At 51.1% G+C, this 27,310-nt stretch overlaps 1 protein-coding gene, 1 non-coding gene and 1 pseudogene across 3 annotated transcripts in view; 2 read left to right on the top strand and 1 right to left on the bottom strand.

Moving 5' to 3' along the window:
* The window catches only part of Tbxas1 (thromboxane A synthase 1), a 159,901-nt gene that overhangs the window by 107,445 nt on the left and 25,146 nt on the right, over positions 1 to 27,310 (top strand). The window lies entirely within an intron of this gene.
* On the top strand, positions 2,899 to 4,221 carry LOC124990544 (tubulin alpha-3 chain-like; annotated as a pseudogene).
* On the bottom strand, positions 25,439 to 25,512 carry Trnam-cau (transfer RNA methionine (anticodon CAU)). Its single transcript has one exon. It is a non-coding gene; the product is annotated as a tRNA-Met (tRNA).

The raw sequence follows: 27,310 nt of genomic DNA, 5'->3' as shown, positions 1-27,310 counted from the left end.
AACCCTCCAGGGCAATAAAAGCCAGAAAAATCTATTCTAGAATGTGGTGTCATTTGGAGAGCTACAGAGCTAGGAGACTGCCTGCCACAGGAGCCAAGGCCGTGGTCAGGCCCAGGTATGGTAGTGCACAGGGACACAGGGTGAGCTTCCATCCAAAGCCCTCATGCACATGGCCACTCATCCTCTGGCATGGCCTTGACCTTAAGGAGAGCCACACTGCCTCACCAAACCCGAGCCTCCTGTGATCTCCCAGTCTAGGATCAGGTCTCCTTCCCCGGGGACCATCTCTCATGGGTTGTGCACATGGCCCAACGCACCAAGGAGATTACCTGGGCAAATAAACTGATTATAGCAGGAAAGGTTTTCAAACTTGAGTTCATGCAAAACCGTCTAAGACAGTATAAAATGCATATTCCAGGGCCCTGGATTCAGAGGTTCTGATTCCATAAGTCTGGGCTAGGGCCTGGGAACCTGTATTTTTAATAAACATCCTCAGGTGGGGATCCTGGTTCCACTTTGAGAGTGTAACCTTAGATTCTTAGGGCCCAGGCCCGTCTTCCAAGAAAAAAATAACATCCGACCGACACTCTGCCCCAGCCACACAGACCTACTTCACAGATCATATTCTTTCCCCAGGCGATATTTGGGATGGTCTTTGACAAATGGGAATAACTAGAGGTTGTCATTTAAGAAATAAATTTGACCATCATGATAGCATTGCTTTGTCTAGCCTTACCATGGTTACCCGCTCAATGAAATTTGTAGGTTTTCTTTTCTTTCTTTCTCTCTTGTTTTATTTTTTAATTTTTTTTACTATAATCAGAGCTCTGTTAATATGGGCCATCTGTCAGGACAGGGAAATGCAGATTAGATGTTCACACATTAGATATTTTCCTGAAAATATTCCTGAAAATTTGCATGTAGAGTATGACTTGTTATAATTTTCCTGCTGGTTTCCATTCAACAAATATTTCTTGAGTGCCAGTTAATGCCAGCTCCTGGGGCTCGGGACCCTCACTCGCACGGTTTGTTCTAGAGTAGAGAGCGCCCTGCAGGCCCCTGGGCAGCCTGTCCCTGGGTTTGTCCGTGAGATCACTGGATCCCAGCTCCAGAGCTGCTTGCCCTGACATTCCCTTCTACACCAATGCCCTTTGAGCATCTGAGGGGAGCTCTGTCCCTCCAAGGAGAAGAGTAGGTGTGTGACTGTAACTCCTTCCATGAGCAGTGACAGAAAGTGGCCCACACCTATTGGCCCCCAGAGCTACAAGCTCCAGAGGGTAGGGCTGCTTTCAGAAATGGTTTGATGCAGCCGCTCCAACCTGTCCCCCAACGGCTCTCTCCACGTCTCTCAGCTTCTCTCCCCCCCTCATCTGCAGGGATGGTCCCACCAGTCGTCTCAAGATGGCTGAGTGACCAGTACTTTGCACAGTGTGAATTCAGTGAGGTACAAACAGGAAACCCTGTGGCATTTTCTCCAATTATTTTTGTTTTAAACATGCTCTCCTTTCCCATTTCCAGACACCTGGGATAGATCTCAAAGGTTCCGGTCACTTTCAGGCATTAAAAAGTCCAGACCCATCTGGTTCCGATTAAAACTTCAGGCTCAGATCCAGTTCAACACTCTTCCCCGCCTTCCACTCAGGCTGACACGTGGCCTGAGGACGCCACCCTGGAAGGGGTGTGGTCTGCTCTTCCTCCTCCTTTCTTCCTGCTGCCCCTGCTGGACCTCCTTCTTCACAAGGGCCTGGGTGCCACAAACAGATCCCAAATCCTACGCTCCTGGGGCTGCTCTCAGCACCTTCTTTGAGGTGTCTCTGAGGAGGGGCAGATGCAAGAGCGATTCAGAGGGCTCTTGGGGCAGCCCCCACTACACAGTTCCCTGACCAGAGACACCTGCTCCAACCGCCAGCTCCCACTCACGGTTTTGGTGCTGGAGTCTCCTTGTGGCAATCAGCCACCTCGGCAGATCACTGGCGAGAGGTCTTGAGCCTCTGATGCCTACTTTAGCGTCCTCGGGACCCACGGGAAGCACACATCTCACCACACCAGCAGCCTTTGCTCCCTCCGCCATCCCCTCCCTCCACCCTGACGCTTCTTTCCAATTACCTTTCCTGTCTTCAAATAGGTAGAGAGGGCAAATCAGCAATGCTGCTGCATTGTGCAGATGGCCAAGGAGAACAGAAGGCCAGGCTCGGGCTAAGCAGCCTAAGCCCTGCTGCCGAAGTCACGCGTAGAGGCCATGGTCCTCAGTCACAGCTCCCTTTTCCGGGTTCTCGTTGTGCAGTCATGTTGAGCTTTACAACACCAGCTTTCCAAACTCAGGGGCCTAAGTCCAACAACACTGAGACAGCCCCTCTTGGGTACTTCTTGTAAATGACGTGGCCACTTCACAGTGCCTGTGGTGCGGGGCCAGTCAGTCCTTCCTAATGGTTAAAGACAAGGCCAGCACTTTGCCTGATTTCACCTTAACCATTTCAGACGTCGGCCATGAAAGTCGGTACCTCAGATGCTCTGCTCTCGGCAGAACCAAACTCTGGCACAAGAAGACACCCTTGGACCTTCCTTCACAATTGGGGAAAACCTTATACATATTTTTTGGCCCATACCTTCTGTCTGGCAATATCCTGTCTCTTACCAGCTACTTTGATCCAAATGACCTTGATTGCCTTTCTCCGTTCAAGGGATGAACTTCTGTTCCAGCGTTTAACACAGTTAGGATAAATCGTGCAACTAGGCTGCTTCTTTCTAGGTCACATAAATTTTCTTCCACCCCATCTGATTTAGGGTTTTGTTTAGCCTCCCCTCCTCTTGTCCCACCATCAAAAATCAATTTAGAGGGTGCAGAGCATTGAATTGAGGGAAGGCGAGAACATAATGTGCTTCCAGGAGGAAACTATCACGCGCGGCTGTCTCTCTGTCTACGTGGGGCAGGCGGGTGTCCAGATGGGCAATGCCTGCTTCGAGCTATCCTGCCTTGAACATGGAATTCAGCTCGATGATCAGATGCCAAGTGCCAAAAACTTTGGTGGCAGGGGTGACCCATTCAACACGTTCTTCAACGAAACCAGGGCTGGCAAGTTCATGCCCAGACGGTGCTGTGGACCCGGAACCCACTGTGGCAGATGAAGTGGGCAAGGGACTTACAGGCAGCTCTTCCACCCAGACTCGCATCACCGGGAAGGAAAATGCAGCCAATAACTATGCCAGAGGCCATTACGCCATCGGCAAGGGGATCGTGGACCGGCCCTGGGCCGATCTGCGCACGGGACTGCAGGGCTTCCGCGCCGTCCACGGTCTCAGGGCGGTACCGGCTCTGGGTTTGCTTCTCTGCTCAAGGAGCGGCTACAGTGGACATGGAAGAAGTTCAAGCTGGAATTTGACATCTACCCAGCCCCGCAGGCGTCCACGACCGTGGCGGAGCCCTACAACTCCATCCTGACGACCACACGACCCTCGGACACTCTGACTGTGCCTTCATGGTAGACGACGAAGCCATCTATGACATTTGTCGGCGCAACCTGGACATCAAGCGTCCCACGTATAGCAACCTCAATCTTCTGATCGGACGGATCGTGTCCTCCATCACGGCCTCCCTGCGGTTCGACAGGGCCCTGAACGTGGACCTGACAGAGTTCCAGACCAACCTGGTGCCACACCCCTGCACCCACTTGTCCCTGGCCACCTACACCCCGGTCAGTTCGGCAGAGAAAACCTACCACAAGCAGCTCTCAGTGGCTGCCATCACCAATGCCTGCTTTGAGCTGGCCAACCAGATGGTGAAGTGTGACCCTCACGCCGGCAAGTACATGGCAATGACGTGGCCTGCCGCATGTCATTCGTGGGGGCCGTGGTCCCAAAAGACACCGATGCAGCCATTGCCACCATCAAGACCAAGCACACCATCCAGCTGGTGGATTGGTGCCCCACTGGGTTCAAGGTAGGCATTAACTACCAGCCCCCACAGTGGTGCCTGGAGGAGACCTGGCCAAGGCGCAGCGGGCTGTGTGCATGCTGAGCAATACCACCACCATTGTGGAGGCCTGGGCCCGCCGGGACCACAAGTCCCATCTCACATATGCCAGGCACTGGTGTGTGGGAGAAGGTATGGAGGAAGGGGAATTCTCTGAGGCTCAAGAGGACCTGGCAGCACTGGAGAAGGATTACGAGACGTAGGTGTGGATTCTGTGGAAGCAGAGGCTGAATAACGGGGAAGAATATTGAGTGGGAGGATGAAACTGGCAGGCATTCCTTGTCAATGCTTCTGCCACCCCTCGGCATAGGTGCTTCAAGTTGTTTACAATAGAAGTTTCAGTAGAAACCCTAAAAAATAAAAATCAATTTAGGGCCAGGCACAGTGGTGTATGCCTATATTCCCAGCAGCTCAGGAGGCTGAGGCAGGAGGATCATGAATTCAAAGCCAGTCTCAGCAACTTAGTGAGGCTGTAAGTAACTCAGCAAAATCCTGTCTCTGAATAAAACAGAAAAAGGGGTTGGGGGTATGGCTCAGTGGTTAAGCACCCCCGGGGTTCAACCCCAGGTCCCCGCCCCTCAAAAAACCCGTCAATTTAGAAACTTCTTGATTAATTTCCATTGCCACAACAAAATACTTGAAACCAGGTATTTTATTGTAGACCAGGTATGTCTATTCTTTAAAAATTAAATAAATTATTTTGCTCACAGTTCTTGAAGGTTGGGAAGTCCAAGAGCATGATACCAGCACCTGATTTGTTTGGCATCTGACAAGGGGCTCCTGACTATGTGATATCATGGCAGAGGCCATCACACAGTGGGACAGAGCAAGTGTGCCAGCTCACCCAGGTCTCCTTCTCTTACAAGGTCACTAATGGCATCATAGGGACACCACCCTCATGACTTCTTCTAAACCACCTTATCTCCCAATGGCCCTACTTCCAAATACCAACAACGTATGACTGGGGATTAAGTTTCCACCCCTGAGTTCTGGGAACAAGCATTCAAACCACAGGAATCCCTTTCTCAAGTCACCCAATCTAGAGAACACACTCTTTCCCCATGTGGTCCTAGTCACGCTGAAGAGGACATACTTCTGTTAAATTCAACAGGGAAGGGAATAGAAGGGAAGGGTTATGTATTTGTACCACTTGCCAAATTTTAAACAACTACACCCATTTTCTAATAAGACCTTGTTGTTTGGAGGCTTCATTTTGTCTTGTAATATATAATTTTAAGAAGGATGAGAGGAGGGGAAAAAAACCCACCTCGTCCCGCATCAATCATTTTTGTTATAGCTTCAGCACTTTGTGTTGAAATTATTGACTTTTGATCTGGCTAAACCATTCTCTTTTCTTCTCTTTGGTGCCGGACTGTGCCAGCCACAATTTATGACCCATTTTCCTTCAGCTTAATTGTTGATATAAATCTGCTGCATAGAACCCAGTTGTAAATTTATCACAAACTGGATTGGATTGATATACAGTCTCTCTTTAGGATAATTTGAACACAGTTATGCCTCAGAAGGAAGGCCAGATTCTTAAAACTTCTCTCGAATAGCTGTTGTGTCCCCGTTATAAATATCTAATTAAAATACAACATACTCTTGCTTTTTCTCTTAAGACTAAAAGAACATTCTGAGCTGGCTATTTCAGCTGATTGACTCACACTGAGAACATGAGCAAGATTGGGAATTTGTTCTTGAAGCAGCCAGAGGATCTCAAAAGGAAAAAAGCATATTCCACGGCTATGAAAATTTATGTGTATAACCATCTTACCCTCGACCAGCTATTTCATTAATATATGTCCATCGTCACAGGGGTGGGGGGAAGTTCCGAGAAAAAATATGTGAACAGCTTAACATAAATTTGTGCTCACTATGGAAAAAATTGTGTCCCAGTTAGGATCCTTCCCAGGGTCAATCTTAACACAGGGAGTAAGACACAGTGAACTTTGAGATCAAGTGAGAAGCTGGAAGTGGGTTTTCCCCATTGGGAAGGGCCCCTTCCCTTTGCCCAGGTCTGCAGGGTGCCCCTGACAGTGAACTCGGTGCTTCCCACCAGTTCAGGACCTGGCCACACAGGCCTCAGTGGCTCCTCAGAATCCCTCCCTTTCCTATAGATGCCACAGCCGTGAAATAGACACAAAGCATCAAGGCAGAAGGAGAGAGGTAGGAACAAAGAACAACTTACAACCCTAACGTCCAACCACAACACCAAGAACTGGGGCAGGAGCCGTGCGGAGCAGGTCACAGCCTGCAGCACAGCCACCAGCTGGGGCATGCGAGTTCTTCGAGGGTAGTGATCACCTAGGGATTCTGATTCGCAGGGTCTGGGGTGGAGCCCAAACATCTGCATTCCTAACAGCTCCCAGCCCTCACTGAAGAGCAGAATCTGAACCCCAAAGCCTGCCTCTATCTTTACTATGATGTGTGAAGCAGTAATTATCCCTAATGACAGAGAGGCTACTGGTTTACCTTTTGTTAATACATTTGAAAGGTTTCGAGAGTGTTCCAGTAAGTTTGATGCCACTCATTTTATTGAGTGGGAGATAAAGTGATGGAGGAATTACTCAATCTAATAGACTTTAGAAGTACATAAATCTTTCTAAATTAATCCTAAGGTCTTTCTTCCTTAAATAATTTCTCCATGGCAAGAAGTCAGGGGTGCTTCTGAGTTGATTTAAAGTCATTTTCAAAGCAGATGATGTTGGCACCCAGAGGCTTCTCTCAGGGTACTTGTATAGACTGGGGACCTGTCACTTCCAACACACCCACCAGGCCACACTCTTAGGCAGGGAGTTTCATCTAGCCCATAACTCCCCCAAGGACCTCGTGGCATATCCAGGAGCATTGGACCCCTGTGAGGGGCACATCAAAGTATTGTTGCCAAAAGGCACTTCCCTTGACACCGTATCTCTGGTGGCCTCAATCAAAATCTGCACTATTTTCACTTAAGAAGCGAGAGCTGTGAGGTTGTATGGGGCTTGGAAATGTATCTGACTTGCCCACTTGTCCTTTCTGGAAGCGTCTGTCCAGCATCCCGATCGGTACTAAGGCAGGGAAGTCTTCCCAGCCTATGAAGAAAGGCCTCTCTGGGTACGTGCCTGGAACTCTATCTTGCAAGTTGTGGTTTGTGGCCACTGCTGCCAAAGCACCAGTACCCAGAAGGAAGACAAGATAGAAGGCACTTCTGAGACCCATCACTCAGCAACTCGAGAGTCCCCAAAGCATAGTGACCGGTCAGGCAACAAACAGAGAAAGTATTCATGATTATTATACAAGCAGAAGGGTCTTAGTGACCCAGGTCATCTGCTCTTTCTCTTCTTGGGGACATTTGTGGGAAAGTAGCTGTGCACCTCTGGGCCATGAATGGACGCCCCTCAGAGCCAAGTCCTTCCTCTGCCAGTACCAGGACTCCACGCGCCCCACAGTCCCTGGAGGCATTCGACACCCATGCCCACAGTGACCCCTGGGGAAACTGACCCACTCTGACCGTGATCTGCCCCCAGGAGCTTCAGCAACAACAGCCGCACCCCTGGTCTTGTGCCACTGTGGCCCCCCCTCCTCCTCCTCCTGCCCTGCGGCTACTTTCCTTCCTTCCTTCCTCCTTCTTCAATGTTCACAGAACTGATTGGCCTCCCTCCCTCTTCCTTTCTCTTATTCTTGTTCTAGTTCTTCTCCCCAGATCCAGGGAGACCCAGAATCTTCCCTGCTCCACCCCCAGCTCACTGCCCGCTTGGGAGCCCCGGATGGCCCAGAGCCTGGAATTGCACACAGCAAGGTGTAAAGGCGGGAGGCAGACAGAGGGGCAGGAAGGACTCGTGAGTGTTTTTTCTGAGCTGCCTGCTTCCTCAGGTGTAGCACTTTTAGCAATTAAGTTCCAGGTGCCCCCTTCCCATAAAGTCGCTGCAGAGCAGAGGGAGAGGTGACCTGCAAAGAGATGTTCCTCCTGGGATGGGTCACACCAATCAGCATGGGTGTGGTGCCTTTCATGTGGCAACTGGGAGCATTTTATATTCAATGTCTGGGTCTCTGGAGGGACCAGCCTTTGCTAAGTAAACAAACTGGTGGGTGGCTTTCCAGCAATCTAGAAAAGCAAGAATTGAAAGCCACCTGGGCATGCTACCTCCACAGGTGAGGCTCAGCACTGTGGGTCCACTTGGCCTTGAGTTAATTGGTGACAGAATGGCTCATTTGTTTAACTACTGAGCACACTATGGGCTCGTAGTCCATCAAAAGAATGGGTTTTATTTCCAACAATTAGCTTTTGAACACACACTCTTTTGGTTTTGACTTCCCTGTACACTGTTGACCAAAGTCACTTTACATAGAAAGCAGGAACTTCAAATTTAAAGACTGCTGCTTAGATTTAGACTCCTGGTCTTGACACAAACCTTCTCCCTCAACCATCATTAGGCTGAAAATGTCACCACCGGAGGGTCTTTGGGAGCAGGGAGTCACTCTGGCTGCACCTGCTGGGCTCCTTGTCTACCCCAGTGCCCAGAACAGTGCCGGGCACATAGTAGGCTTGTGAGAAGAATGGATGAATGCAGGTCCCCCTTCTCTAACTAGAGGCTGAGTGCAGATTTGGAGGGGGACAGGCAGAGGACACACTGGGTGAGACATATGGGTTCCTGCTCCCTGGGAGGAAGGAGTTAACCCAGGTCAGGGAGGCCACTGCTGAGGGAGACAGAGGCCGGCAAAAGGGGCCATGCCGGGTGGTCCCCACAGCCCGACAGAACCCCACAGACTCATGTGTTGACACCCAGCACATGTCAAGGCAAGAAAGGAACCAGAGCCCTCAGCTCCCAGGGAACTTAGGGACCACCTAGGGTGGCTGCCCACCCAGGACAGGCATCTAAGAGATCACACAGCTGTGCTTGAATGCTCCAGGGAAAAAAGAACTCATTACCTCCCACCCCCGCCTCCACTGATGCCTGCCTGTGGCCTCCATTCTTCCCGCTTTGGGGTCCATGGTGTGGCGAGTCAGCTACAAGTGACCGTCAGCCCCAGCATCTGCCGGGGCTCCTGCACCCTCATGCCAGCCACTGGGCATCTCAGAGCTGAGGAGGGAAGGTGTGGAATTGAGTAGAGGATTAGGGACATTTCCAAGAAGCGCTCACTTAAGGCCCAGACCTTCCCCTAGGCCCATTTTGCCCCAGGACTGTGAGCAGAATTATGTTTTGTTCCGTGGTTTGGGCTTTTTTTAAGATGAAGTTTTATAGCTGAATATGGAATGTGTGAAGATATCAACTCCTAAGTCCAGGCAGAGGAATATTCCACATCAGAGGGGAGGTTCGATTCCCGGATGAATTGCCATGCCTAAGGTTTATGAAGTTAAGCATTTAGAAATCCATCTTTAAAATTTAAATATTTAGATTGGGTCCCTAGGACACAAGAGGCAATGCCTGTTTCTTGCCCACTTAATTTGATTTTTTTCCCTTCCTTTTGGTAGCACAAGTTGTTTTTCAAAGCCTCATTCCTTGAACATTCCCTATAGGAAGAATGTAATTAAACTCCACTGGCCTCCCCCTGCTGGGACCAAACGGGGGCAGAGCTGTAGGGAGCATGCGACAGACACCCTGCAAATGGAGTCCTTGGTATGAAGATGAGAAGAGGGACAGCCCCCCCACGGCTGTCAGCTGGAAAGGCTGGAAAGCCACCCGGACTCTTTTTGCAATGGGCCCCTCTCTGAGACATTGTAATTAGCAATTTGGGACAGGAAAGAGGACAAAGTCCTTACCTCCTAGCTCTAGGCAAGAACTTCAACTTGAAGAATAATTAGTTCAAGTAGCTGACAAATGGGGAGGGGAGGTTCCTTACATAGAAACCCTTTTAATGAACGTGGGAGAGCTAGGGATCCTGCCCACCCACCGCCTTAAGTCACTGCATTTGGGATCCTGCTCCTTAAAGGAGGTGCTCACCCCATGGGGGCTGTGCTGTGTCTGCCTGAGACTCTCAGCTGGTGTCAGAGCAGGGGCTTGTTCTGAGAGATGGGGTCCCAACCACGCTCCTCCAAACCTAAACTTGACCACAGAGCAGGCCACCTGAGCAGGAGGGAGCCCCGAGACACTAGCTGGCCACGGCCTGACCGACAGAGCACACGGACACCAAGCTGTCACTCATGGGTAGTACGTCATGGGTCACTGACATAATCTCTTTGTTCCTTAGTTCTCCTGTCTTTGAAATGGTGATAGTAACATAATGGAGCTCAAGAGGTTGTTGACGAGATAAAGTGAGTTAACACGCATACAGGGTTTGGAACAGGACTTACGTCACCCCGGTTTGGGCCTATCACCCCCTCTCTGCACCTCAGTTTCCTTATCGGTAAGCGGAAGGGATTGGACTAGCTCTCTGCTGTCGAGGATGCTGATGGACTGGTTCTGTGGCAGACCCTGAGCCAAGAACTTTACTTGGCTTGCTCCTTGCAGGCTCTTTATGAAGTAGTTCCAATCACCAAGCCCACTTCACTGTTGGGAAAAGAGATCTGCAGGGGAACAGAACCAAGAGGGGAGAAAGAGAGGTTTTTTCTGAGGATTCAGCTTATGTGATTGTGGGGTAGGAGGCACTTGGGAAACTCAGGCAGGAGTTGATGCGATAGTCTTGAGACAGAATTTCTCCTCCTGCTGGAAACCTCAGCTTTCGCTCTTAAGGCCCTCAACTGATTGGATGAGGCCCACCACATTCTCAAGGGTAATCTCCTTTACTTAAAATCAACTGAATGTAGATGGTAACTATATTGGCAGAACGCCGTCACAGCGACACAGAGGTTCATGTTTGATTAAATAACTGGATGCCGTAGCCTAACTAGGTTGATGTGAAGAGCCACCGCGGCAGGGGTCTAGGGAAGATAAATAACTTGAGAAGATGAGGGTGCACCAGGAAGGCGCCAGGCTGGGCTTGGCACAGACCTCGCCAGCGCAGTAAGTACTGAGTGCATTCTTCTCATCACCGTCCTGCTGTGCAGGGATTCCGGGCTTCTGAGTCGCTCCCGTCAACCCGCTGGCAATAGTGGCTCCTCGGTTCTGAGCGGGGCGTCAGGGCCGCTTCCCGTGGAGCGTGGAAGCGTGTTCCCCTCACACTCCTGCAGCACCAGGGAGATGCCAACTGCATGCCCGCCCACCTCAGGGCCCGCCGCCCCTCCTCAGTCGCCCTGCCAGGACCGTCTCCTCCTGTCCCCTCGTTCCTGCCCCAGGGATAGGTTCTGGAAGGGCGGGGCTTTGTCGCGGCCTTGTCCTCCTTCCACGGCATCTTCACCCTCCAGCCTCTGAGCTTATGAATTCTTCCACGTGGTGCAGAATGAATGGCACACAGGCAGCTTCTCCCCTGGAGGAGTGGAGCTCTCCCCCTGGAAGCTTCCAGGTCCCTGATTGCTTAGTCCACAGGGTAAAGACATTCTTGAAATGGAGACTTCATTCATAAATGGTCTGGTCTCATTTGTCGTGGAAGGTCCTCTGGCCACCCCAGGCTTTCTCCTTGGGTTCTTCCTCTGGTCCTCGTAGAAGGTTCTCTGGCCACCCTGGGCTTTCTCCTTGAATTCTACCCGCTGGACCTCGTAGAAGGTTCTCTGGCCACCCTGGGCTTTCTCCTTGAGTTCTACCCGCTGGACCTCGTAGAAAGTTCTCTGGCCACTCTGGGCTTTCTCCTTGGTTTCTATGTGCTGGTCCTCATAGAAGGTCCTCTGACCACTCCGGGCTTTCTCCTTGGTTTCTACGTGCTGGACCTCGTAGAAGGTTCTCTGACCACCCTGGGCTTTCTCCATGGGTTCTACCCAGTGGACCTTTTCCCTAGCTGCACTTCCTTGTAGTCGGTTTTCACTGTGTTCATTGTTAAAGGACATTCAACAAGCACCTGGGACATCTGTCTTACAGTCCCCTGGCCATCCAGACCCTCCCTCTGTCCACTGCTGGGCTACCTCTGCAGAGCAATGGCATGGGGTCCTGGGGTCTATAGGATGCTGTCACCAGCCAGCCTGCCCTTGCCTGCCACCAAATGCCATTTTCATCTATCTCAGAGTCCTTGGACATGGCTGGCTGGGGAGGACCAGCCTGGCATCTTGGGACTGCAGGTGCCCCCCATCTTTCCTCCCAGAAGGAAATAAGACCTCTGACCCTTGCTACATCCCCTGATTCTCCTACTACAGCAAGCAAGGCCTGGTTTGCACGGAGCTTCGACCCGGGGTTATGGGGCAGACCCCAGGCTGTCCCTAGACACAGTCGTGACTTCACATAAGTAGAGGTGCTGTGATAGTTCCAGATCCTCTCTATACCTTCCTGTTGTGTCACCAGCTGAGCCAAGGACTCACCAGCAAATCAAAGCCTAAGAGCAGCCAGGTATTTCCACATACATCCTAAGAACTTTAAAAATAGCGATGCTTAGGGCTTGGGCTGTAGCTCAAAAGTGCAAGGCACTGGGTTGGATCCTCAGGACCACATAAAGAAATTGTGTCCATCTACAACTAAAAATAAATAAATAAAATAAAATAAATAAACAGCAATGCTTGGGTTCTACCCCTGGAGATTTCTGAGGAGGTAGGTCTGAGCTGTGGCCTGGGCTTCTCAAAGGCCCCTGGGAACTCTAGGGCACAACCCAGGTGAAGACCCATTGCCATCATGCCATGAGGAATCAATGCCAACTTTAGTAGTGACCTGCGTTACTAACGACAGGACTGAGCTTATAAATGCTCAGCTGGAACTGCTGCTTTTTAGAAAAGTCCCCCTTGGGTTATCGGGAAGTAGTGGGCTTTCTGTGCTTGTGCTGTGGCCACATCCAGCCTGTCCAGAGAGCCAAGAGCCCAAATCCCTGGCAAGACCCACAAAATGGCTATCTGGCAGCAGTCAATAAGCCTGTTTGAAAGCATCTCATAGATTCACCAACCCCACCTGGGAAGTTCTCTGGCCCATGCCCAACTCTAGGACTGTGAGGGGAGATTTCTCCTTCCTACCAACAAGGCCACTGAAGCCCGAGGACATCCTGCCACAGGCCCACACCTTGACTCAGAATTAAGACGAGGTGTCTCTGGCTGTGGGGTGATGGGATGGGCAGTATTTCTCTCTCTCTCTCTCTGTCCTCCTTTCACCTTTCTTTGAAAATCTCATTTGAGTATTCCCTAGTCTGGCTGCAAATTAGAGATTTGTAGACCTGAAAGATGCTAATGACAGTGATCGCCACCCCCATAATAGTAAACATTTATGGGGCACCATAATTATTCATAATCATTTTTATGTGTTAAATAAATCTGCCCTCACTCTAAAGAACTAGGTCCCACTAACCACGAATCCTGGATAAATTGAAATCTCCTAGAAGCACCTACCATAATGTGTGCACCATTTGGTGATTTTGTTTCTGGACTTCATTCACTGTGGAATCTCAATATCGGGGGTACTGTCCATCTTTCCAGTTCTCTCTGTGTCCCGTAGCCAACTGTAGTCCTCTAGTCCTGGTATGGAAATACCTTGTTTCCAACCTGTTTTTATCAAGGAGTGACCTTTTGGGATCAAGTATTCAATATTAAATAATATTGATAATAATGATGATGGGGGGCTGGGAGCGTATCTCAGTGGTAGAGTGTGAGACCCTGATGGTGGTGGTGACGATGACAATAGCAAGAATTACCATATGATGAACACGTGCTCTGTGCTTGGAGCTGGGCCAGACTGTTCTAGCCAATTCTATTTTTTCCCCCACTTTACAGATTAAAATGAAATTGAGACTCAGAGAGTAACTAGGCCAACTTTGAGGCAAAGCATGAATCTGAATCCAGATCTACTAGTGCAAGATCTTGGGAATGACCACCAGCTCGGTGGTAGACTGCTCTATGAAAGTGAATGATTGTCCAAAGTGGATAGTGCATGGATTTTTGGCTTTAGGCAACTAAGAAATCCTAGGAAGTCAAAGTGCATCCATCTTTACCATAAAAAATTAACTTACTTCAATAACCAATAAACAGATCAAACATAAAAATACACAGCAAAAAAAGAAAAAGAAAAAAACCCTAAGCCAAGAAGTACATTGTTTCTTTTTACTTAATATTTGACCAATTTACATTCTCCTTGTCTGCCCTTGGGTGCCTTAAAATTCTATGGTTGCTTCTAGGTAACATTGTTTTTTTTCCTATGTAAAATCTACTATTTCAGGAATTCCTCTATTCTTCCTGCCTCTGGAGTGTGAGACAGTTTCTTCCCTCAGGAATAATTCATATGTCAAACCTGTCATTTATCACTGTATCTAGTAGCATTTTTCTCCCTGTCCCTCAAAATTTACTTAAAGTCCACTTAATAAGGTCTGTGGGTGTTCTTCTCAGGCTCTCTGAGATTTCTGGTGTTACAGGCTATAATTTAGCAAAACAAATCCTTCCCATGGCTGGCATCTAAACAGTATCCTGTTACATTTCCTTACCTTTCTTTTCCAAAGTCAAGATCTGTAACTGCAGAAGGCATGAAAACATCACCTGTGCCTCCAAATCTTTCCTCCATATCAAATGCCAAGGGCTTTGGAGATGAGGGGCAGATTTTCTTCTGAGTTCATCCATTTGCATGTGAACTAGCTGAAGTGGGCAGTGGTCCGTGGGTCCACTTGAAAATACACTTCTAGAAACCAGCACCTCCCCGTGGTCCACGTCCGGGCAGCAGCCTGTGTCTCCGTGACTGGAAGAACTAGTGACCTAGAAGCAGCAGCCTCCCTCCTCGGCACGTATCTTCCTCAGTCATTTCAGAGAGTTTAGAAGGAGTTTCCTACCCCAGGGCGTCCTTCCCCTTGCCCTCCTCCTGCTGCCCCCCTCTTCTCTACTTCTTCTCAGACAGGAGGACCCTTCTGCTTGCTGGCCCCTGACACCCCAACTGTAGACACCAGGAATGCAGGGTCTCTTTGTCCCCACATCCAGACACACCCAGTCAGTTCTCAATATTGGTTGAATAATGGAACGTTGAACTCAGAGAAACTTAGAGGTCACGTGATGGAATGCCTTCATCTGTAGAAGAGGAAACTGGGGCCAAGGATGTTGGGAGAGGCCCGTATCACACTGGGTGGCTGTGGTTCCCGGCTCCCAGGCCCATGCTCATTTTCTGTGTATCCGAGGAACCCAGCATCCTCCTAGTAAGGCTCTGGGTGAAGCCAGTGGTGCCCTTTCCTGGCCCATCCACCTTGGTAGCAGGGTGGGTCTGCACTTGTAAGGGGCCCCATAGTGCGACCCCTGAGTGCCCCAGGGGGACCGCTCCCTCAGCAGCTCTATTTCCTGTTCCACGGAAGTTTCCTGACACCTGTGTAGGCCTCCCCTGCCTTCTTCCAGAGCGTCTGCCCACAGCCCGTTTTCCAAGCCTGGCCTGGCTTTCTTCAAAGATTCCTCGAGGCCATCTGTCTTTCTCAAGCCTCTGCTCCCTGCCAGTTTGGGGCCATCATGTGCCCTTAGCAAGTTTTCACCCCTCCCTTCTAGGACAGACGTGGGCATTTCTTCCCACAAAAGGTACTCAATTTTTTAAAAATATATAAAAGCTAGAACAAAGATACTGGGTGTGAACCAGGAAGCTTCAGGAGGATGACAGCCGTCAGTGAGATCAAGCAAACCTTCCTAAGGCTGGCTGGTGGCGCGTGCTTATGAATGCTCTGAATTTTAAATGAGCCAACTGGTGGACATCGCTGTGCATTGAGAGGGAAACAGCAGAGAGAGCTTTTTGCCCTGTGTGTGTGATCCCAAGAAACAGGATGGCACAGAGATTAAACATGGACTCATTTTCCCGCTTGCGTGTCCACGATGCCTACCTGCACGCAGTTCGGGGCTTCCTGGCAGGAGGTGCCCATCTCCCAGGAAAGACAGGGCTGCTCTCTGCTGTTGTTCCACGCCAAGCTGCGTTTCTCCTGAAAGGCATTAAAATGGAGGGAGGGCAATCACTGGCCACCCCCGGGGATTGTTCTCGAGGATTTTAAACAGACCGTAGGTAATTCAGTGAGTCACTCACGCAGGGCCTGGCGCGGGGCGACCAGGGCTGCAGCATTCGAACGGAGCCAAAGGTGATGAGCGGCTGCCGAAATGCCGAGCAAAACTCTTATCAGAAGATGTCGTTTTTTTTCTAAATGTCATATATACAATTTTTATTGGAGCGTGATGACAGAGAGTGAATAACTTAACATAAATTTGCATAATACAATACAGCTGTTAATTTATGAACATATTAAAACACAAAGTTTTGTAGTTTGAGGCATTTAAAAGTCTTAATCTTCTGAAACTTTCCCTCCCATTCCCCGTTTATTACTTACCTAGGGTTGCCAGATAAAATATAGGCATCTGGTTAAATTTGAATTTCGTATAAACAATGGCTAGTTTTTTAGTATATCTCATGCAATATTTGGGATATATTAAAAGAAATTTAGTCATCGCCTATCCGAAAGTCATATTTAACAGGGCTTACGTTTCTGTTTAATGGATCCAGTGACTCCACACTTAATGTTCCTGACACTTTTCTGTCTGGGGACTGTTGTGCAGGGACTTGTATCTCCTGGGACACCCACAGAGTCAAGGGGATCAGATTGCAGAGGTGCCGATGCAGAGGGGGAGACTAAGGCAGGGGGCACACCTGGGCTTTCCTGGCAGCCCTGGGCTTATGACAGCTTTGTCTTTCAAACTTTTCTGATGACAATTCCATCATGAGAAATATAGCTAATCATGCAATCCGGTACCCGCAGAGCTGTGTAACTGAAGCGAGGGTTCTGTGAAAGGGTGCAGGCCCTGGCTGCTTCTCTTCTGTCCCGTCTTTTCTATTGCCCGTCTTGACCCTCTGAATTGGATTCGTGGACCTCCTAAAGGACTACAGCCCCCATTTTGAAAAACCCTGGGTTGGAGCATCACAATTCCAAGAAAGTGAATGAGAATTTTTTTTAAATCCACTTTACAAAGGAGGAAATGTGTCAGATCAGTTAAGAGACTTTCCAAGTCCTTTTTTACTCACTTCTGGCCAAATGAAGAATAAAACATAGGCCCCCCAACTCCCGAGCCTGTGTTTTTGGTTTCACTACCCTTTCTAGAACCCCCTCTCCTGTTGTAACATGCAGCCCGGGTCCACTTTCGTCTTATTCCACACCATCTCAAGACTAGTGTACCCTTTTCTTAGCACCTCGTTTTCTTCTCAGATCTCCAAGCTTCATATCGTTCCTGATCTCAACCGACTGCACCGTTGCTTTTGGCATCCACCTGACTTAGAGCAACATGTAAACTCAGTCATGTGGTTCTTACCCTTTGATCTTTAGCATCTTACTGCTACAATCTTATCTCACTCTTTCCAAGCTCAGGAGATCTTGGCCGGTGAAACTTCCATGTGCTCTACCTGGAATCAGCACCAGTGGGTAACATAAGAAAAACATAATAACTATTATTTGCTACCATTTATCCTCCCTACTCTATGAAGTAGGCAGGGTATCTATTAAGGCATTTCCTTTTAGAGTTGAATTAAACAGAAGCTCAGAAAAGTTAAGTGATTCTCTCTGGGTCACACAGCAAATCCAGAATCCCAGTCTTCTTGCTCCAACACTTAAGCTCTGTCATCAGGACTCAGGCCACCAAGCTGAAGGGACAGTAAACAAGCACCCTGGAAGGGGGGGAAAAAAAAAAAAAGACAGCAAAGCAGGAGACATTCATGTATGTTGCATTTTTCTCACGTCTAGACTTTCAAACCACTTAGAGAACTCCAGAATGTGCCACCTTGGTGACCGTCCTCGGGCTCTCTCTATGGGTTACCCACCTCACACACTCTTCATTCCAAATTCCTTGTCTGGAGAGCACCTTTGTCCATTCCTCCTTCTGTGACTGTCCCATGGGTCATCTTGGTTTGCAGAATCCAAACCCAGGGTTCCTTCCAATATTTGTATTAGCTCCCTGGTCAGTCCCATGGGAGACCCTTTGGTTTGGTGCCTCTTGGCCCAGCAGCTACTGCATGCACTGCCAGCAGACCCCATGGGGCTGGGCACAGAGAAGCCAGGAACAGCCCGTGTGCTCACAGCAGGATTCACTCACAGCTTGTCCCGAGTTCCACGGCCCTGGCTCCAGTTTTACTTCGCCACCCTGCGTGAGGTGAGTGGATGGCTAAGAGCACAGGCTCCAAGGTCCAATCCCTTACTGAAAGCTGGGTGGGACCCCTGGCAGTACAGACCCTCGCTGAGCCTCAGGGCCCCGCCTGCTGAAAGCCCATGGGTCCAGGGCTGATGACCAGGGCCGACAGATGTGAGGTGTTTGGCAGGCAGCAGCACCACGTAGCTTGTTTTGCTGCTCTTGTCAGATCTCCCGAACCTCCTGTCATTCCCACTGTACACCTCTCCATAACTTGCCCGGCCCCCAAGCCTCTGTCCCCCCAGGGCCTCCATGTCCCACATGCTTGGTGACCAGGGTGCCTTTCCTGCCACTCAAGGCTGTGCCCTCCTTTTCCCCGAGAACTTTTTCTAGCCCTCTTACTCCTCCAGCCAAACTCCCATTTTTTTCACAACCCGTTTTCACAGAAAGCTGACAAAATAATGATCAAATGGCCAGGATCTGAGAAACCAGAGGTTTCCAGAGCTCATTAGTGGATCCCAGCAACCACGGCCCAGTGTCCTTTCCCAGGTCTCTGCTGGAGCTCGCCCAGCCCATCACACGGGAAATGAGGGGCCAGCGCCTCTTCGGGGAACCTGCGTTGCACACGGCTGGTCGACCAAGGCCCTTCCATTCGCCCACTTCCCTGTGGCACCCCCGTGGCTTCAGACTCCTCTCAGAAGTTGAAGTCTACCCTTTGGCGTCTGCTACTTGTCTCCATATGGCAGGGTTTCTATCTCCTACCTGCCCCTGTCTCCCACTAGCTGACCGTCCATGCCCCTCAGGAGGGTGCCATATCCAGAACAGCAGATCCCTGTGGGATGACGGTGTGGGGTGGGGCTTGGCACGGCGTCTGATGTTCATTTGCAAAGACCAGGGCGGCCCTATCAATAACTCATTATAGAATTATCATCCCTGAACTTACCTAAATGTATCTCAATTATTGTGATCCTGCACAGCCTGATAAATTTATAATACCCTGGATTAAAAAGGTATGTCCCTTTCTTTGGCCCCCCAAATTAACTCCTTCAAGTATTCTGGGGTTTGGTGAACAAATTCTCATTTTACCCTCGCCATATCTTTTCTTCAAAATCCTTAGTGCTTGTGACTTCACATTCGTTGATTGGAAAGTCCCCTGTAGGGATGCTCCTGCAAGCATCCCAGTACCCAGTACAGTATTTGGTGCCCTGGGGCTGCGGGGTGGACCACCATTATGGATGATCATCCACTCACTTCCCACTGTGAGCTGGACAACTAAGATCCTGACCTGAGGTGTCAGTTGAGCCACCTTCCAGGAGCCTGGTCCCAGCACATCCTCACAACAGGGTCCAGTCTCCAGGTGTGGTGTGAGACACACTGTGAGCATTTGGTGAGCATCTTCAGAGAGATAAAATCAAAGAGGTGATCACACCCACCAGAGAAGTGGTCCATCCAGGCAGGCTGGTCTGAGCGGAGGAACCCCATGGATGGATACGGGGAACCACGCAGGTCTTTAATTGCAGAAGTAGTGAGTTCCCATTGAGTTATTTCCCGCGCAGGCATTGATCCGAGTGCTGTCAGAGAACCATGCTTTGGTACTGGCCACAACTTTATGCAGCAGGACTGTTATTTTTCTGGGTGTGAAACTGAAGCTGTCCAGGTTGGCTAAGGCCACACAACTGGTCAGCGATGACACAAACGTGGGCCATCTGAGTGCAGTGTGCTTCTAACTCCCGAGCAGTGCTGGCTCCAGAGGTGGGAGTGTGAAGGAGCAGGCAGGAAGCAGCCCTGGATGGACTCCCTGGCTCAGTAAGAGCTTGGCTTGGTAAAACACAGAAGCTGCGGGCTTAGGAGCTTAAAGATGCAGCTGTGGACCAACACTCAGCCGGGGTCTCTAGTGGGCCCTTCTCAACCTTGGCTGCTCTCTGGCCTCACCGTGGGAGCTTAATGCCTTGCAGAGTGTGTTGTGTGGTATGGAGGGTGGCCTGGCATCCAGGTATTCACAAACTCCCTGATGACTCCAGAGGCCCATTCGAAGTTGGGAATCACTGGGAACTCACACAAGAGGAAGCTGCTCTTTCCTCCTGCTGAGCTCAGGGGCTGGGCAACCCAGAGCTGGAGACTCATTTCTATTCTCTAGGAGGCCAGAATTTCAAATTCACACACACTGAAGGAGAGGCCAGGGCGGGCCAGGCTGAGCAAGCGCCTACCAGCTGAGACCAACTGAGAGTTCCCATGCCCTCGGCCCAAGGCCTCCTGGCGTTTTGGTTTGACTGCATTTCAGTCTTTTCAACTTGCCTGCCCCTAATTCTGATAGGAATGCCCAGGAATGAAGTATATGTCCAGCCTCACCTCGAGTTCCTGGCTTCGTTGGCCATAAAACCTAAAATAGTCACCTCATTAGAAAACACATGTTTGGTTACGACAGATTTCTTCCACTAAGACTACTCAGCAGAAAGAAAAGTAATTCCCCGGGATGTTAAGAGCTTTCTGAAATTAGTTCCAGACGTTTTTGCCTTCAATCTGTAGGATCCCTGCCCTAGTTTTAATTTATTTAAAAAAAAAAAAGATACATTGAGATGCTAAGTGATCTGGGGGTCCTGAAGATCAGAGGAGGTTGACTGGGTCACCCTTATTTTGCCCTGGGAGACTTTGGGGGTCACAGGTACATCCCAGACCCTAGAGGGGAGTGATATCGCCATGAAGGAATGGTGTTTTCCTTTAGATGGGTTCCTGTTTTACAAAATTCAACTCCCAAACTAGAAATCCAACCCTGCCTGCCGTTAGCATACTCTCTTGGGAAAGGATTCTCTTTTCTTAACTAATTGAGAAAAAAAAAATTTACAGCATGCTATGGGTGGGGCCAAAGTGGCAGATGTCAAAATAATCATACAGGGGGCTATCGGACCCACAGGGTCCTGTTTCAGCAGCATGCCAGGGGACAGGGTCAGAAAGAGGCAGCCCACAAGCTGAGCACAGTCACAGAAATTTTGATTTGCTTTTTAAAGTTGAAATTAATTGCCCAAATATATAAAGCAGGAGAATTCTACAAAACTCTAGATTCTAGCTTTTCTTGAAAACAAGGGAAGCCCAGGTCACCCTGAGCCTCCCCCACAGCAGCCATCAGCCGAGCACGCGCCTCCACCCCACGTCAAAGCCAGGCACGGTGGCCCCTCCCCATCGCACTCTGGCTGCCCCGCCCCTCAACGCCCAAGGCCACGGTGCCCGCCCGGCTCCACGGGCCTGGAGTTGGCATCGCCATCTGAATCGGCACCCTTGGCTCTTTGCCCAGCCCCAGGCTCCTTGTTTCTACATCCCGACTGCCGGGACTGCTCCTTAGTGCCGCTCCTCTCCTCCTCCTTCCAACCTTTCCAGACCGCAGAGCAGTCCCCTCCGCTTGCCTCAGCTGCCTGGACCCTACAAAGCTTCTTTGGACCCTCAGCCTGGGCCGCGCTGGCTTGTAGGACGTGTGTGGTGCCTCCTTGGTTATGATTCACAAGGCCTTTGGCCCTGGTGCTACCACACACCTGCCGTGAACTCCAGACCCCAGCGCATGGACCTGAGGGCCAGGCCAGAGGGAATAAGGTTCAGTGGACGAAAATTAACTGGCATTCCGTGTGGCAGGAGCAGGATGTCCTTGGTCAAGGGCATGTGTGGCACAACATGAGAGCCAAGAGTGCCTACACAAACATCCTGTCCATCTGGTTGGCCATGGAGAGAGGTGGGTTTGCCCAGGCAGGGAGACCACCAAAGCCAAGTCAGCAAGAGAGCACTCAGGGATCTCAAGGAAGGAGACAGCACGTTCCAGGGTGAAGGAACCCTTAGAGGACACTGGTGTCCCGCTCCTGCTCTCCTTTAGGCCCATTTCCTCGGGCCCTGCTTTTAGCAGGATGAAGATATCTGTGTGCCCCACTATCTTCAGTCAACTTTCCGGGTCCTCAAGAGTGACCCTGTTGGACCCAGGGGTCTCTGGGCTACTGTTCTTCATCTGAGAAGACAGTGCCAGCTGGGGTCAGAGAAAGGGGTAAGAAGATTGGACGGGGGAGCCTCCACTCCCAAACTAGGCTGCAGTAAGGAGGGTAGTCAGCATTTGTGTGGGCCCAGTGCCAGTGAGCTCCACAGGTGCCCAGAGAGCTGAAGGCCACGGCCAAGGAAGACGAAAAGGTTGAAATTCTTCATAGATAGCCACACCATGAGCAAGGGCTGCAGAATTCCCGAGTGACTTCCTGTCCGTGCCCTGTGCCCACTTGGGATGAGACTAGCCCTCACAGGCCAGAGCAGCCAGTGACATACTCTCTGCCAGGTGCAGAGGGGGACCCCTCCTGGACGGGCTGAGCAGGGGCCCCACAGCACCCCTCCCCTGCCCTGGCTCACAGTCCCACCTTCTCCTAGTCACCCCAGGAAATGCTCTGGTCCCATCAGGACCCGTTTCGTACGCCTAGATAGTTCCCTCAGCCTCCTGCAGGCTGTGCTCACACAAGTCAGAGTGCCGAGCACAGCCTGCGGTTCTGCCAGCCAGGGAGGATCCTGCTCCTTCCTGTGCCTCTTTCTTGTCACCATCACAGGTTCTGGAATCAGCAGACTCCACTTTTTATTCACTCCACAACCTGAGCCCTCTGAGCCAGACTCCGCCCTCTCCCGCCTACCCACCAGACACATGAACTTGCCTCTAAGCCTCAGTTTTCTCATCCGTAAAATAAACCTCGCTGAAAAGACACTGGTCAAACCCGCCTGTGCCTGCCCCGCAGGACGTGGTCAGCAGGGCCGAGCCTGGTGGCTCACCATGCTTGGTGCCACTCCTGCCCCTCCCCCAGGCTAGGCTTCTCTCTGGCCCCACCTCACACCCACATCTGGCTGCCGCAGAGCCAGCTGGCTCTGAGGGGAGATCCTGAGAGATCTGCCAGAACAGCCCAGCTGGCAGCCAGGGCGCGGCCAGGGGCACAGGAGTGTGCTTGTACCAGCACAACACTCTTCCTTATGCACTTGCACGTGGGTCTGTCCAGCGGCCGAGTCTCCTGGTGGAGATGGATGCCTCAAGGGTGGACATTTTCACTTGGCCATAGAGTGGCCAACCTCCTGAACCCACTTCCTATCTGGTGGCACGTCACCTTGGTGTCTTCCAGGGAGCCCAGTCTTCTTATGCCCACAGGGAGGTCATCCCCTTACTGTAGTTCCGACCCTTGGGACCCTCGTCCTGGACCCTGCAGGGCCGGCTCAGCCATGCCCACTCCATCAGGGCTGCTCTGGCGGCTTCTCTGCACCTGTGCACACACCCGCCTCCGTGTGCTCCCTCCCTTCCCTAATCACCACCCCTCCTGGACTCCAGGGTCTGCAACTGTGGACTTGACCTCTGCTCCTGGCGCGTGGGGATTATGACCCTGCAACAATCCCTCCAATCCAGTTCCCCCGGTCCCCCCAGGCCTCCCTGGGGTGGCCACCACCTCTGACACCTGAAGGGACCCCAATCTCCCCACTTCCAGGCTAAGTCCCTTTGAGAAGCCCCAGCACTGTGGGGTGAGGCAGGATGCAGACCCCAGGACCAAAGAAACAGGATTTCTTAGATCCGCGGCCAAAGCAAATCGCCATCACTAGGAGGAACCGCTGCCACAGGCTCCGGCTGGGACACGGCTGGAGCGAGGCAGAAACCACAGAGTGGGCACTCCAGCGAAGTGGCAACGAACGGTGCAGCAACCATGGAGCGCGTTTCAATGTTGTTCCAAAACCTTGTTTAAGTGCTTTCATCGTTGCTGTGTGAAAGAACACAAAAGCTTTTTGAAAATTGCTTCAGCATCAGCCTCATCTCTGGGAAGTCCTTCTGATTCCCTCTGGTCCCCACCCTGGGCTGGTCCTGGTCCCAGCGGTGCCCCCACGATGGCCTTCATGTTGCCACAGTGCCCACACTTGCTCCACCCAGCAGGATGTCCCCTGGGCTCCTCCCTCCCAGGGGCCCTGCCTTGCCCTTCACCTCCCCTCCAGTCCCTAGAACGCTACCAGGTACCTGGCAGGCACCAGGCGACACGCCCCAGTAGAACAAGCGTCAGGGCTTTGGCAGAGGCCGTTAATCAACGTCGAGGGAGGGGATCCTTGTAGGACGATAAAATTCTTATGAGGAAAAACAGCTTTGGTTTCTCAGAGAAACCGATCAATAAATAAAATAAAAGGCATAAAGACACAGGAACTAAACAGAATCCTTCCTGGGGGGAGTGAAGGCTCGCTGTCTTGGGTGTTGTCCCAGAAGAACAGCCCAACGGCAAAGAAAAGAAAACCAGAACTAAAGTAGAGCCCAGAGCTGGGACAGGGCTGAAGCCCTGGAGAGCCGAGCGGTCCTGTCCACTGGACAGGCGCCTGCCGTGGCCATTTCCTGGCGGGGAGCCCTGAGATGGGCAGGCCAGCACCTGGCAGATGGGGAGGGCTTTGGCGGGGTCACTCAGCGCCTGGCCTAGGCACAGAAAGAGGAAGACTCCACGCCATGGGAAATAGGGTGTGGCTCTCACTTTCAGGGGATCCTCGCTGAGGCCCTGAGAGCCCTCTCCCACACCTGCAGGGGTGATGTCAGGGCACACATGGGAAGGACAGGGATGCACGGAGCAGCCTGCATCTCCGCCACCATGTCCTCCACGCCTGCCCTGGTAAGCTGATATGAGGGGGAGGATCTGCTGGGCCCCTCTTGAGGGGCAGTTCCCCCTAACCCACAACTGAACCTGCCACCAACAGGCCATAGGGGGACCTCAGCATTGCGACCGAGCCATCATGCAAACTCCAGGTCTGTGGAAAGAAACCAGCTCTCAAGGCTCTGAGGCATGTGCTGTCTGTAATTTACCAAGTCCCCTTCCACCCCTAAATTTAATCTTTAAAAACCCTTTCCTCCCCAAGAGCCTCATTCTGACTCACCCACTTGCCCTCAGCTCTGAGGAGAGGGAGGCCCACTGTTTTAGTCAGCTTTTTCACTCCTGTGACTAAAAGACTCAACCAGCACAATTGTGGAGGAGGAAAAGCTTATTTGGGGGCTCACAGTTTCAGAGGTCTCAATCCACAGACAACTGGCTACATTCCTTGGGGCTCCAGGTGAGGCTGATCATCGTGGCGGAAGCAGCTCACATTGATGATCAGAAAGCAGAGAGACTCCACTCACCAGATACAAATATATACCCCAAAGGCAGCCCCCAGTTCCCACCTCCTGCAGCCACACCCACCTGCCTTCAGTTACCACCCAGTTAATCCCATCAGGGGATTAACTCACTGATGGGTCGAGGCTCTCGTAACCCCATCATTTCTCCTGGGAACCTTCTTGCACTATCTCATAGAGGAGCTTTTGGGAACACCTAATATCTAAACCATAACCCTCATCATTGTGGGGAGCTTGCCACAGCCACTTCTCTGGGGCCTGTCTTCACTTAGTTTTCCCACTGTAAAGGCCATTCTTTTTTTTTTTTTTTTGGTCAGTACTGGGGATTGAACCCAGGACCTTGTGCTTATGAGGCAAGCACTCTACCAACTGAGCTACATCCCCAGCCCTGAAGGGCACTCTTTTTTTTTTCACATAAGGGAGTTTATTAGGCAAACAGAGTGTCTCCCTTTAGGGTAAGAGAGAAAATGAGAGGAAAAGAAAGGGAACGAGAAAGGGCGTGCGCAAGAAAGTGTGAAAGCGAGGAGGATAGAGAAAGTGAGTAGGAAAGAGAGAAAGATGAGAAAAGATGGCGGGGTAGCTACAGTAAAGTAATTGAATTCCGCCGGGCTAACAGGGGACCAATATCGGAGAAGGACACTTGCAAGCTGACTGATGAACCAATAGCTAGCTAGGATGTGCAGATTGACAAGTGGTTGGGAGGCGGGGAAAATGGCTGCACCGGAAAGGTCAGGGGAGCAGCTTTGTACATTACATTCCCCCGTTTCTGTTTTTATAAGGGAATCTTTTGCTCTCCAGTTCTTTCTGAAGCCTTCTCTCTCCTTCCTGCTTAAGTGACTGGGTCTGGTTTTGCAGGTGAGATGTAAAAAGTCCATTCTCCCAGGGGCAGTCTTCAACTTGCAGACTTCCAGAGGCAGATGGTTTTCATGGACTTCATTTCCTCGATTTGACTGATCCCCCATCTCTACACTAACTGCCTGTCCCCAATTCTGGCTTCATTCACCCCTCTAATTTTAGGAACTCCTTTGCTGTTGGGAAAGGGGGTCGATGATCGCTCTGGCTTCTTCGAGCTGGAAGGGGGCAGCGTGGGGCAAGCAGTTTGGAGTTCCCTTTTAGAAATCGGGTCAATTGAAGGGTCCAAGGTAGAAGTCCAGTTGGGGAAGAGCAGGTTGTAAAGGCATCTGGGGATGGGTGCCTCAATTTGAAGTCCGCTGATGAATGCAGAGCAGAGCGTCTGGGCAGAATGGAAGGTGGGGCTGTATCCGGGGGGCACTGGGGCTCAGATGGGGTTCCACTAGCTTAAGAGACAGTGGAAGATCCCATCTGAGTCACGGCACCAATGTAAGGGATCCCACGGAAACCACGCCGGACACGGGAAATCACGTAAGGGAGTTTACTAAGCAAACAGGGTATCTCCCTGCAGGCTAAGAGAGAAAATGAGAGGAAGAGAAAGGGAACAAGAAAGGAACGAGAAAGGGCACGCGCTAGAGAGTGGAAAAGCGAGGAGGATAGAGAAAGTGAGTAGGAAAGAGCCTGAAGGTCACTCTGGACAAGAAGTCCCTTTCACTGAAAGCCACCAACTGCAGAAAAAGGTGTCAGGTGGAAGAGGTGGGCAGCGATTACCAGGAAAGGCACGAGGAGGCCTGGGATAGGCCTGGGTTCAGCCCCGGTCCTCGGCCCTCCCATTGCCACCTCAGCTCTGAGCCACCATTTCCTCCCGTACAACACGAGAAGACCCTAGATGGCTCAGCACAGCCCCTGGGCTGGGGAGTCATTAGCCCTGCACAGACCCAGAGGTTCGCACAGAGCCACAGAGGGTAAGGAGGCCACCACAGGTGTCCTCAGAAACTGGGATTAGGAAGAGCGAGCAGGCTGGGGCACCCAGCCCTTACTGGGCATGGCAATCAGAGGCACTTGCTGGCCATGGCCTGCTGTCGGCTCCTCTCATGGGATGAGTTCAAGGGGGCACCTCACCCTTGAGGGCACAAAGTTGACACCAAGTTACAAGAATGCTGAAATGAGGACACAGTGAGAAGCCCAGTACCGTGGTCTTCTCTCCTCGCTGCCAGTGCAGTCTGGCCCCAGGAAGGTCCCCCTGCAGCACCTCCTTCCTGAAGGAGCCCTGTAGGCCACAGCCAAGGCCCAGGTAGGCCAGAGCTGCAGGAACCTGCTTCCTCACCTG

This window comes from Sciurus carolinensis, chromosome 8 (assembly GCF_902686445.1).
Source record: "Sciurus carolinensis chromosome 8, mSciCar1.2, whole genome shotgun sequence".
NCBI classification, from domain to species: domain Eukaryota; kingdom Metazoa; phylum Chordata; class Mammalia; order Rodentia; family Sciuridae; genus Sciurus; species Sciurus carolinensis.
The sequence above is the reverse complement of the archived record's forward strand: the minus strand, read 5'-3'. Positions and strand labels throughout refer to the sequence as shown.